The 9504-nt window shown below is 31.6% G+C and overlaps 1 protein-coding gene across 1 annotated transcript in view; it reads right to left on the minus strand.

Annotated features, from left to right (window-relative positions):
• The window catches only part of LOC133186380 (contactin-like), a 28708-nt gene extending 20911 nt beyond the window's left edge, over positions 1-7797 (minus strand). The window contains exon 1 of the mRNA XM_061321639.1: positions 7654-7797. The gene's annotated coding sequence lies outside the window, so the exon portion shown is untranslated. The remainder of the gene's footprint in view (positions 1-7653) is intronic.
• Positions 7798-9504: the final 1707 nt, after the last annotated feature.

The following is a 9504-nucleotide window of genomic DNA, read 5'->3' on the forward strand; positions in this document are numbered from 1 at the left end:
AATTCTAAATAAATACATTAGCCTTGTGAATTTGCACAGACTGCAAAAGGGGAAGAAAGAATAATTCTATAAAAATATCATATAATCTTTTCTTTTTTTATTTTTTATTTATTTTTTTTTTTTTTTTTTTTTACAAAAACTGCATATTCATTTTTTTTATTATTAAAGTAATTTCGAAAATAATTTCTGAAAAGATATTTAAAAATTCAAAATGATAAACAATTATATTATTTATCGCACTGTATATGCATGTTATTCCCTTAAATCATTTTTTAAAAAACATCAAAAGCACCCCCGCCCCCCCCCCCTTCAAAAAAAAAATAAATGTTGCTTTTTCTTGTTAGAATTATTCTGTAATATCATAATTCCTATTCTCAATGGACCAAACTATATCTTTATAACTTTTTTTTTCAGGAATTTTATGTAAAAATTACATAAAGTGTATCAATACACATACAATGATAACCTTTTTATCTTTTGTGCAAATGTACAGATTGTATTTTTCTTTTCTTCTATATTATCCCAAATTTGATTTGTTTGATTTACAAAATAACACAGCTTATTTTCTTAAGGAAATGTAAATATGTAGAAAACCTATACATATATATTCAAGGGAACACGGGGGAAACAATGCAAATACCGTAGTAAACTTTATTGTCGGATTAAAATTATATTCTTCCCTAATGTATTCTACCGTCGCGGTAGCTCAGTTGGTAGAGCGCTCGCTCCGTGATCGGAAGGTCGCGACTGACCTAAGTCGATAAAAAATAGGTAGCAACTATTCCTTCGCGAAGCGCTCGGCGCTTTGAAGTGAAAGTTGCGAGTCCGGATTAGACCTTAAGAACCTAGTCCCGTGTCACGACAGGCGTTGGCACGATAAAGATACCTCACTGCTCAATGGCCCTGAGTGCTGAGTAAAGGTCTAAATTTGAAGCCCTTCGCCGGTTTATGGTGACGTCTTTATATGAGTGAAAAATTCTCGAACGAGACGTAAAACAACATACAATCAATCCATAATGTATTGCTTTCAAATTACACTTTTTTCTCTTAGAATTAAAATACATAGACTTAATCTGCGCAATGTTTCTCTGTTTTGGAAGCGGAAACTTTATGCATTAGTGACAAATGAATGTGGTGCTCATCAAACAAGCCCAGAAATCCAACGATATTTCATTTAGAGTTATGTATTATTTTTCTTTCTAACTTTCGGTTCCAAGTCTTTTTTTCACAAACAAATAACCAACATTTTTTTGAAAAATTGGAAACCAACGCTTTTCTAAAATAAATATCGATAAGGTCTGTTCAAAATGGCTTCCTTTTTAAATCGGAGAGCTTATAAGACGATATTTTTTTAGGGTTGGCACTGGGCAAATATGCTAAAAATAGCATGATATTATATATTTATAAAGCTTTGAATTAGGCCTGAGACGAATCAAAAGGAAAACGACATTTTTTAAATTTAAAAGTTGCCTCAGTTTTTTCTCAAATATTTATACGGTATCCATTTCACAATTGAATATTCATTATGGCGCCACCAAGATTTATCCCACTTTAAACTCGAGAACATCTATATTGTCAGTTAACTTTTGTTTGATCTTTTGTAAATTCAAATAGATTTTGAGAACTATACAGAATATATTTGAACAGTAAATGAGAAGCACTATAATTGATTACTTGTTATTATAGAAGACAAGATGAATCGCTATTCATATTAAGAAAAAAACATGATAACTGTTTACTTTTTGGAATTCAGTTTTCATATCTTGATGGCTTTATCATTTTCTGTTCAAAAGTTGAAAACGGAGGACAAGTGAAAAACGGAGTTATAGAGTCCTTGTTGCCTCTAAAAATTGAAGCTGAAGCCTACATGTGTTGCTGCCAATTCCAATTAAAGTTTGAAGGTTAGATTCAGCATACAACTTAACATTCGAAATATTGCAACTTGAAATGACAAAAGCTATAAAAGGACTCTCATTATGTAAGTGAATGAATTTCATCTACATATTGAAAGGTCAAAAACAAAGATCACAGTTTAATTAAAAAGTTGACTAAAATTATACCTGATCTCAACTACATGTACTATATAGTCTTTAGGACTTCCAACAGTACGTAGGAGTTCAAATTGGCATTAATTGTGCTCAGTTGTCAGCCGACCTGGTTTTATATTCTTATGAAGCAGAACTTATTCTACATTGAGTAGAAGAAAACTATTGCTGTGGCCTTCAATTCGACATGTGAATATAACGAAAAGTAATCATTCTCAAACGTCCATTTAAATAATACAAATTATGAGCAGATCCAACATGGACATCTGAAAACAACGGTAGGACTTCATCTTTTCCATTGTCAGCTCCCCCTATTCATGCAGTAATATTTCAATATCACCTGCATTTAGTGTTAATGTCCCCATTCGATTCGGTACGCAAGAGCATGTTCTTAGTTCGATCAATTTTTAAACTAATAACAAGTTGATGTTACAGGGATTTCAACAGTTTTGTTTTAAGTAAGTTTTATGGTCTAATTTTAAACCTTGTTTAAAAATGCAACCAAGGGTTGAGTCGTATTTTGACTGTCATTACAAAATTTTAGGCAATTTTTGACTACGGATTCGTCCTTTTGCCTGATTAATACAGAGGGTTCACGATGATTGTAACCCATAGTCAGGATGGTACTTGGCACCTGATTCCATTTTTAATGTTTCCAGGTGTACATTTCATTGTCTTGTTTACGATTCGTTTACATGTACCGGATTTATGAGATTGATTACTGTTTATCTTCACCTTTTTTCATTACTTCATTATAAAATTTAAAAAAAAAAGTTTAAGTTAACAAGACCTCAGATAAATATATATAACTGAATATGAAAAGATAATCATAATAGCTCCTTTAACAAGTATCATTTATAAATTCAAGGTTTAAAGTCAAGACGAAGGTCAATCCAAATAGTATTATTTATAATACTACATCTTGATTTATCTTGGTTTGGTTGAAGAAGATAACGGTAAAAATAGGTCAACCTAACATACAAATACATATTTTTTTTGTTTATAAATGTAAATACCAAGGCCAAAGGCAGTTTTTAAAACAGTTCATTCCTGATTTTACCTAAAATTATGAAGAAAATAGTGTTTGGAATAGATAGGGTTTAACAAAAGCAATATCTAACCAAATTGTTAGCACATATTTTGCAGTCTAGCAAATTATATAGAGGGTATTCAATGGTTTGTTTTGTTGTTGTTGTTGTTGTTATTTGTTTGTTTGTTTGTTTAACGTCCCTTCTAGAATTTTTCACTCGTATTGAGATGCCACCACGTGCCAGTGGAGGGCGGCAAATTTAGATTTGTACTCGGCACTCACGGCCTTTGAACAGTGAGGGATCTTTTTTCCCAGCACCTACTGCGACACGGGACCTCAGTTTAAACCGACTTACCCTAAGGACCGGTCTCTGCGTCATACAGTGGATTCGAACCCGCCATGTAAGGATCAACTCTGCAACTAGAGCAAACGCTCTGACCACTGCACCATGCAGAAGACTCAGTGTTTTATTGTTGGATATGATTTTTTTTTTTTGACGGGTGGGATAGGATATTTTTTATAATGTCATGAATGCAAAGCATGAATGAAAATATAAAAGTATTCTGTCACATAATATTTTCTTTGCATTTCCTTTTGTCCTTAGAAGATGATTCTCTTTTGAAATTTAAAACAATATATATTGTGTGATGAATGTTGGACCAAAAGAATGATGCAGTCATAAAAAAGAATTTGATTAGTTTTGAACTATTAAACAAACTTTAACTTTGTAATTTGAACTATTAAACAAATTTTAACTTTATAATGGTAATTTCAAAGTTAAGATTTATCCATTTTTGTCATGTGGAATTGTTTGACGTCCGAGTATTGTTCCGGTTGTTATTTTCATAGTGTGAAAATAACACTTGTGTTTCACTGTTAAAAGAACACCTATGAAAATATCCATTTTTATTTACGAATAAATTACAGTATTTCTCTGTTGAAAACGTCTTCAATTTCGTTACAGGTGACAAGTGGATTTGCATCTGATTCTTTGTAACAAGGAAAGTTATTTTCATCCGATGCCTCAAAATACCACAGAGTTTTTATCTTTTCTACGACAGAAGTTCGTAAATGAAAATGGTGTCGTCATACAGCCTTCAATGTCATTTATTCAAATATATAAACTATATAATAAAACAATTATGGACTCTTTCGGGGTTGAATACGGTTTTTAACATGACCGCTGAAAACAAAATTTTCACATCAATCTTGAAGATCCTATAGCTACTAGCAAATTTTTAAATATAAAATTTATAAACCCGATATTGCTCAGTTTCAAAATGAATACTGATGACTTTTTGATTCTCCGACTCTCGAAACTTTTATTTTCTAAGTAGTTTTTGAAGAATATATGTTGTCAAATTCATTTTAGTAAAAGTTTTGTTCCAATTTGTATGTCTTTTCTTTTTTAAGATTTTAATACATCTACTCAATTTATGTTGTATTAAATAATACATCATAAATCATTCTGTTACCATGGCAACCAACCACTTTTTGATTAATTGTTGGATCTTTATATTTCGAGTTATTTTTTTAATTACATATCTGTTTAAAATGACTTTACCTTAATACAGATGAGTCAACATGCATAAAAAATGATTGTTCGAAATGTTAGTTTAATTCTAAGAATGTCTGTATTTCTTACAAATATACATCTGACAAACAGACTTGCAAAACTACATGTCTACTAACTATTTCACATTGTTACATTTCTTTATTTCTTCCTATTTAAGAATAATACTCAGTACATAGACCCTTAATTCAAGGATTGGTGTCTAAAATGGACCAGAAGTTAAACACTTGAGAAAACTTGAACAACATTTCAGCCAAGGCTGAGACATACATGATAAATTGTTTCCATCATTTAAGTTTGTTTTTTTATTTGTTACCAAAATTATTTTCAAAAGTTCAACAAAATATATACTTGACACTCTAATCCTTAATAAATAATATCCAGTTATTTTTCTAACCACGTATTCCCTGGTATACGCATTAGGCAACAATCATTTTGAAAAAAAAATCACATTGTGTTTACGAATCAGCATATACATGTAATTTTCACTTCTTGAAAAGTTGCCATTTTTAAGTTGAAGATTGCAGAAAAGCGATGTGCAGGAAATAAATTAGCATTTACTTGAAACTGTATGAGCAAATTCAAATTAAAACCTTTCAAAAATATTTGATGTTTTAGTTGTTGAAAACCTTCCTGCGAAGTAGAGAAAGGTAACGAAAAAAGAAAAGAAACAATAAATTATGGAAAGATCTTCTGCTGAAACAACTGAAAATTTTTAAGATTATTTAAGGATGAAAATATTTATTGTCAACATAAATTAAGAATTATGTTGTAGATTCCTTATTTTACGCGTGTACTTAGTATCGCGAAATGCCTCGTAGACGTCAAATCGCGAGAAAAGGAATAGTTGCTTGAAACGGTTTACATGTATCTTAGCAATATAAAATCAAAGAGAGTAAATTAATTTCGTTGAGTAATGCTTCTCGCGAAATTACGCGATGATAAATTCTTCGAGCATATATATTTAGGAATCTACAGTATCGAATTTTTCCTCTGATTTTATAAATTTCTTTTTCCACAATCATTAGACACCATTCAAACATTTACTACTGTGTAAAACGTTGAAGTGATGTCCTTGAAGCTCACGCGATTAAATTCCCAAAGAAATAGATTTCTATGAATAAATCTTTTTTTTGAAACTACTCCGCTTACAGAAGGTTCGGAGTTCAATGGCTACTAATCTAAATAATGGTTTATTTAACAAATCTATTCATGGGTTTTAGTTTATCCTCAGCAGGGAAGGTTTCAGTAGGTGAGAGTATAGGGCGAAAAAATGTCCGGTTCTTGTTCACCTGGATTAGTTCAAGGGGAGTCAGTGTCATTTATCCAGAACGTCGGTACATACGTAAATCTGATTCTGATTTTTTGAAAGTTGTCTCTTGAATTCTGTCCTTTTCTTTTATTATTTCCAATTTGTGTCAATTAAAATATCTTTTAAAGCTTTTTATCTGCTTTTGGACTTTACTTTTTCATGCATGGATGTATAAATAACTAGTCTTCAAAAAACTGTAGAATAATGGTAGGTAATTTATCTAACATTATAATTAAACCTCACTCTTTTTGTGAAAATAAATAGTTAACAAATAATTTTGTCCATTTTTCTTTATTATGAAATTCTTTTTTTTACGGATGAGAGACTGTACTTTAACATCTAGCGTCACCCGTGTTTATTTTGTCATTTGATCACCTAAACAGAATAATTCGGTTTTATCCAGAATTTCTACGTCATTCGACTTCTCAGTTTCGTCCCATTGAAACAGAAATGTTATCTCGTTCAGCAAAATCTTTATCAACATTGTTCACATCAATGTTCGGTTATTGAAACGTATAATTAACTATAATGCTGCTTCTGAAATTATTTGATGTTTTAAATATAGGTCAGCTTTCTTTAAATTTAAAATGAAAATGTAGGGCAAATTCCGCAAAATAAGTGCAAAACTTCCATTCATTTTTCCTTATGCTTTGGCATAAGTCATGGTCATGTATACTAGCGTACCTACGTACCACAACCTGATTACTTTTTTTTTCAAATATTAATTTTGCACACTAATATTTTGTATAGAATTGCATTTTCATAGAGCAAATTTTTAAACTGCTCTTCATTTCTTTTTATATAAATTCTTAGGCCACCATTCCAAAAAGTAACATCCACTCAAAAATGTTTTCATGGTATTCACGCGCTTATAAATGTAAATATAGAACCTCATTCAAAACAAATTGCTTTTGCTTTTTGGTGTAAATTTTACTAGATTTCAGGACTACCTATATGTTTCTTCCCATTTTTTTTTTTTTTTTTTTTTGTTCACTAAAAAGAATTAATTTAATTTAGAATTTTTTAACTAATTAATTTAAACTATTATTTTTTCTGAAAACTTCTAACTATTGTTTACTTCTACAGGTGTCAGTGAAATCAAGGTGACTGTTTGGGTAAGTCATTATGGCTGGGTTAAATGGCCAAAATGACCTACTAAAATTCAATTGATGTCAGCCCCAACCCTCATTATTTTGAAGACAGGTCATCGTGACCATCTTATTAAACACCTTCATGTGCTTCTGGAAATAACGAAAACATACCCTTACCTTGACTAGTATTTAACACATTTCGCTAGAAATGACTCGTAGATTTAATTCAAAATACTTCCTAAATACAGTTTGCCCGAAACAATTGACAAACTACGCCTAAATGTTACAATATGCTAAACTAAAAATTTCCTATGGAAATGTCTTTTCCTGCATTTTAAATCAGATTATCGCAATTTTCTTGAGATAAAAGAAAAGAAGGATTACATGTAGGTTATCTGAGTTCAGACAGAAAATGAATGAGCTAAAAAGAAATTCTTTTTTTTTTTCATTTAAAAAATGCATTTTATATTTTCTTTATATTTTAAGGCAGACTTCGGGCTAGGATTTAATATAATTTTTTTAGTCTAGAAATAAAAACTGACTCTTAGCCCTAACATATTTTTTAAAAAATTATAGTGAAAGTAGAAAAATTAAAATCTTACCCCGTAAACAGTAAAATATAAAGCTCCTATAATTATCCGAGGTTGAAATCAACAATGTTCTGACTGAATCAAGCGGACTGAATCATATTACATCAACAAATAAAGGTACAGGACGTCTTCGAAAAAGATTGCCACCTTCCCGCTATTCATCGTTCTATCTGTGACGTATTTGTAAAGAAAGGAAGCTCAAAGAAATTAACAGGTTCACAGTGACTGCCTATTTTAAAGCGAAATATGATCGAGCGTTTCGTAATAAAATTGTAAGATGCAAGTAACAGGAAACAATGTGCATTTTTGTTCGCACCCGTACAAATTTTTCGTCCTATCAACACAAAATTGTTTAACACGACCGAGATAAGCTGCCCAATACTATTGGTCGATCCTTATCTGTTAGGGTATGTACACAGCAGGTAATACGATGGTCAAATAAGGTGAATGCTTGCATATCATCTCTCTTATGTCAACCATGTTTACAGATATGTCGGGATAAAATGACATGATAAAATTTTAATTGTTTTTGTTTAAAAAACAGATATTTAAAAATTTTATCTTAGAAAAGTATTATATCCGAAATCAAATGCTCAGTATGAAGTTGAATTGTTTGTTTTTTAAATGCGTTTTCTTGTAAACAATTGCAATGTAAACCAGCGCTTGCATAAAAATTTATTCCTGCAGTTTTTTTTTCGTCTCCTGAAACGTAGTTAGTCTTCAGTCTATAATAGTATCATGTTTTGAATTTGAAAAGTTACGCGTAGAAGTCTCACTACCGTAGGTAAAATTCCACCAGAACAACTGAATAAAAGAGCGTCCTGGACAACACATGCAAACCTACAATCTTGGATAGGGTGATATGCGATATGGTTGTTTTAACTACACTGTTTGACGACCAATTTAAGATCAGTACACAAGTTCTCACGCAGTCTCTGGAAACTGATAAAATAGAATCAATTTTTTCTTCATATTTTTAGAACACTATCAACATGCACGACACAAAATCAAAAAACAGTTAATTGTCTCATGATTTCGATACATGTTGTCTTCGGCACAGTTATGTGCCTGAGGTATATCCGTTATTTCATGTTTATCTTGAGTTCTCTCGTAATCTTTATTGACATGGATTAAAACTTCAATATGTTGTTGCTCATGACCTAGAGGTATGCCGCTTTTCCAAGGCTAAGGTCACTTGGTAATGAAATAGTTAAAACCCTTGGAATGATGTTGGTCGCACGCGTGACGCAGGGTTAGAGCGTTTGCTCTAGAGTCGTGAATTTAGGAGTTGATCCTTACGTCACGGGTTCAAATCCACTGTGTGATGCGGAGACCGGTCCTTCGGATGAGTCCGTATAACCGAGGTCATGTGTCGCAGTAGGTGCTGGCACGAGAAAGATCCCTCACTGCTCAAAAGCCGTAAGTGCCGAGTACATGTTTAAATTTGCAGCCCTCCACCGGCAATTGGCAGCGTCTCAATATGAGTCACAAAATCTCAAAAGGACGCTAAACAAACAAACAAACATATATTGTAGAATCATTAACTTTGAATTGATTATATTTTTCAATGAAAAAATTTCCGATGCAGTACTAGTAATACGTTTAAATTCAAGATTCTTTTAACTTTAATCCCAAAGTAATGGTGTGTGTGTTATAACTGGCAAAAAATATTTGTAATTAGACAGCAATTTTTTTTTATGAGTCGGAGACCTTTTAATACTCTATAATTTCGATTTGATTTTACGAATAAATGGGTAAATAGAGTACTGGGGCGTGTCCAACAAGAAAACAAAAAAAATTGTCTGAAATTACTTGACTGATTTTTTTTAAGGTAATTGCTCGTTACAATGCAAGCAATAATGA

This window comes from Saccostrea echinata, unplaced genomic scaffold (assembly GCF_033153115.1).
Source record: "Saccostrea echinata isolate AGI-Se365-2 ecotype Australia unplaced genomic scaffold, CSIRO_AGI_Sech_v1 ptg000001l, whole genome shotgun sequence".
NCBI lineage: Eukaryota > Metazoa > Mollusca > Bivalvia > Ostreida > Ostreidae > Saccostrea > Saccostrea echinata.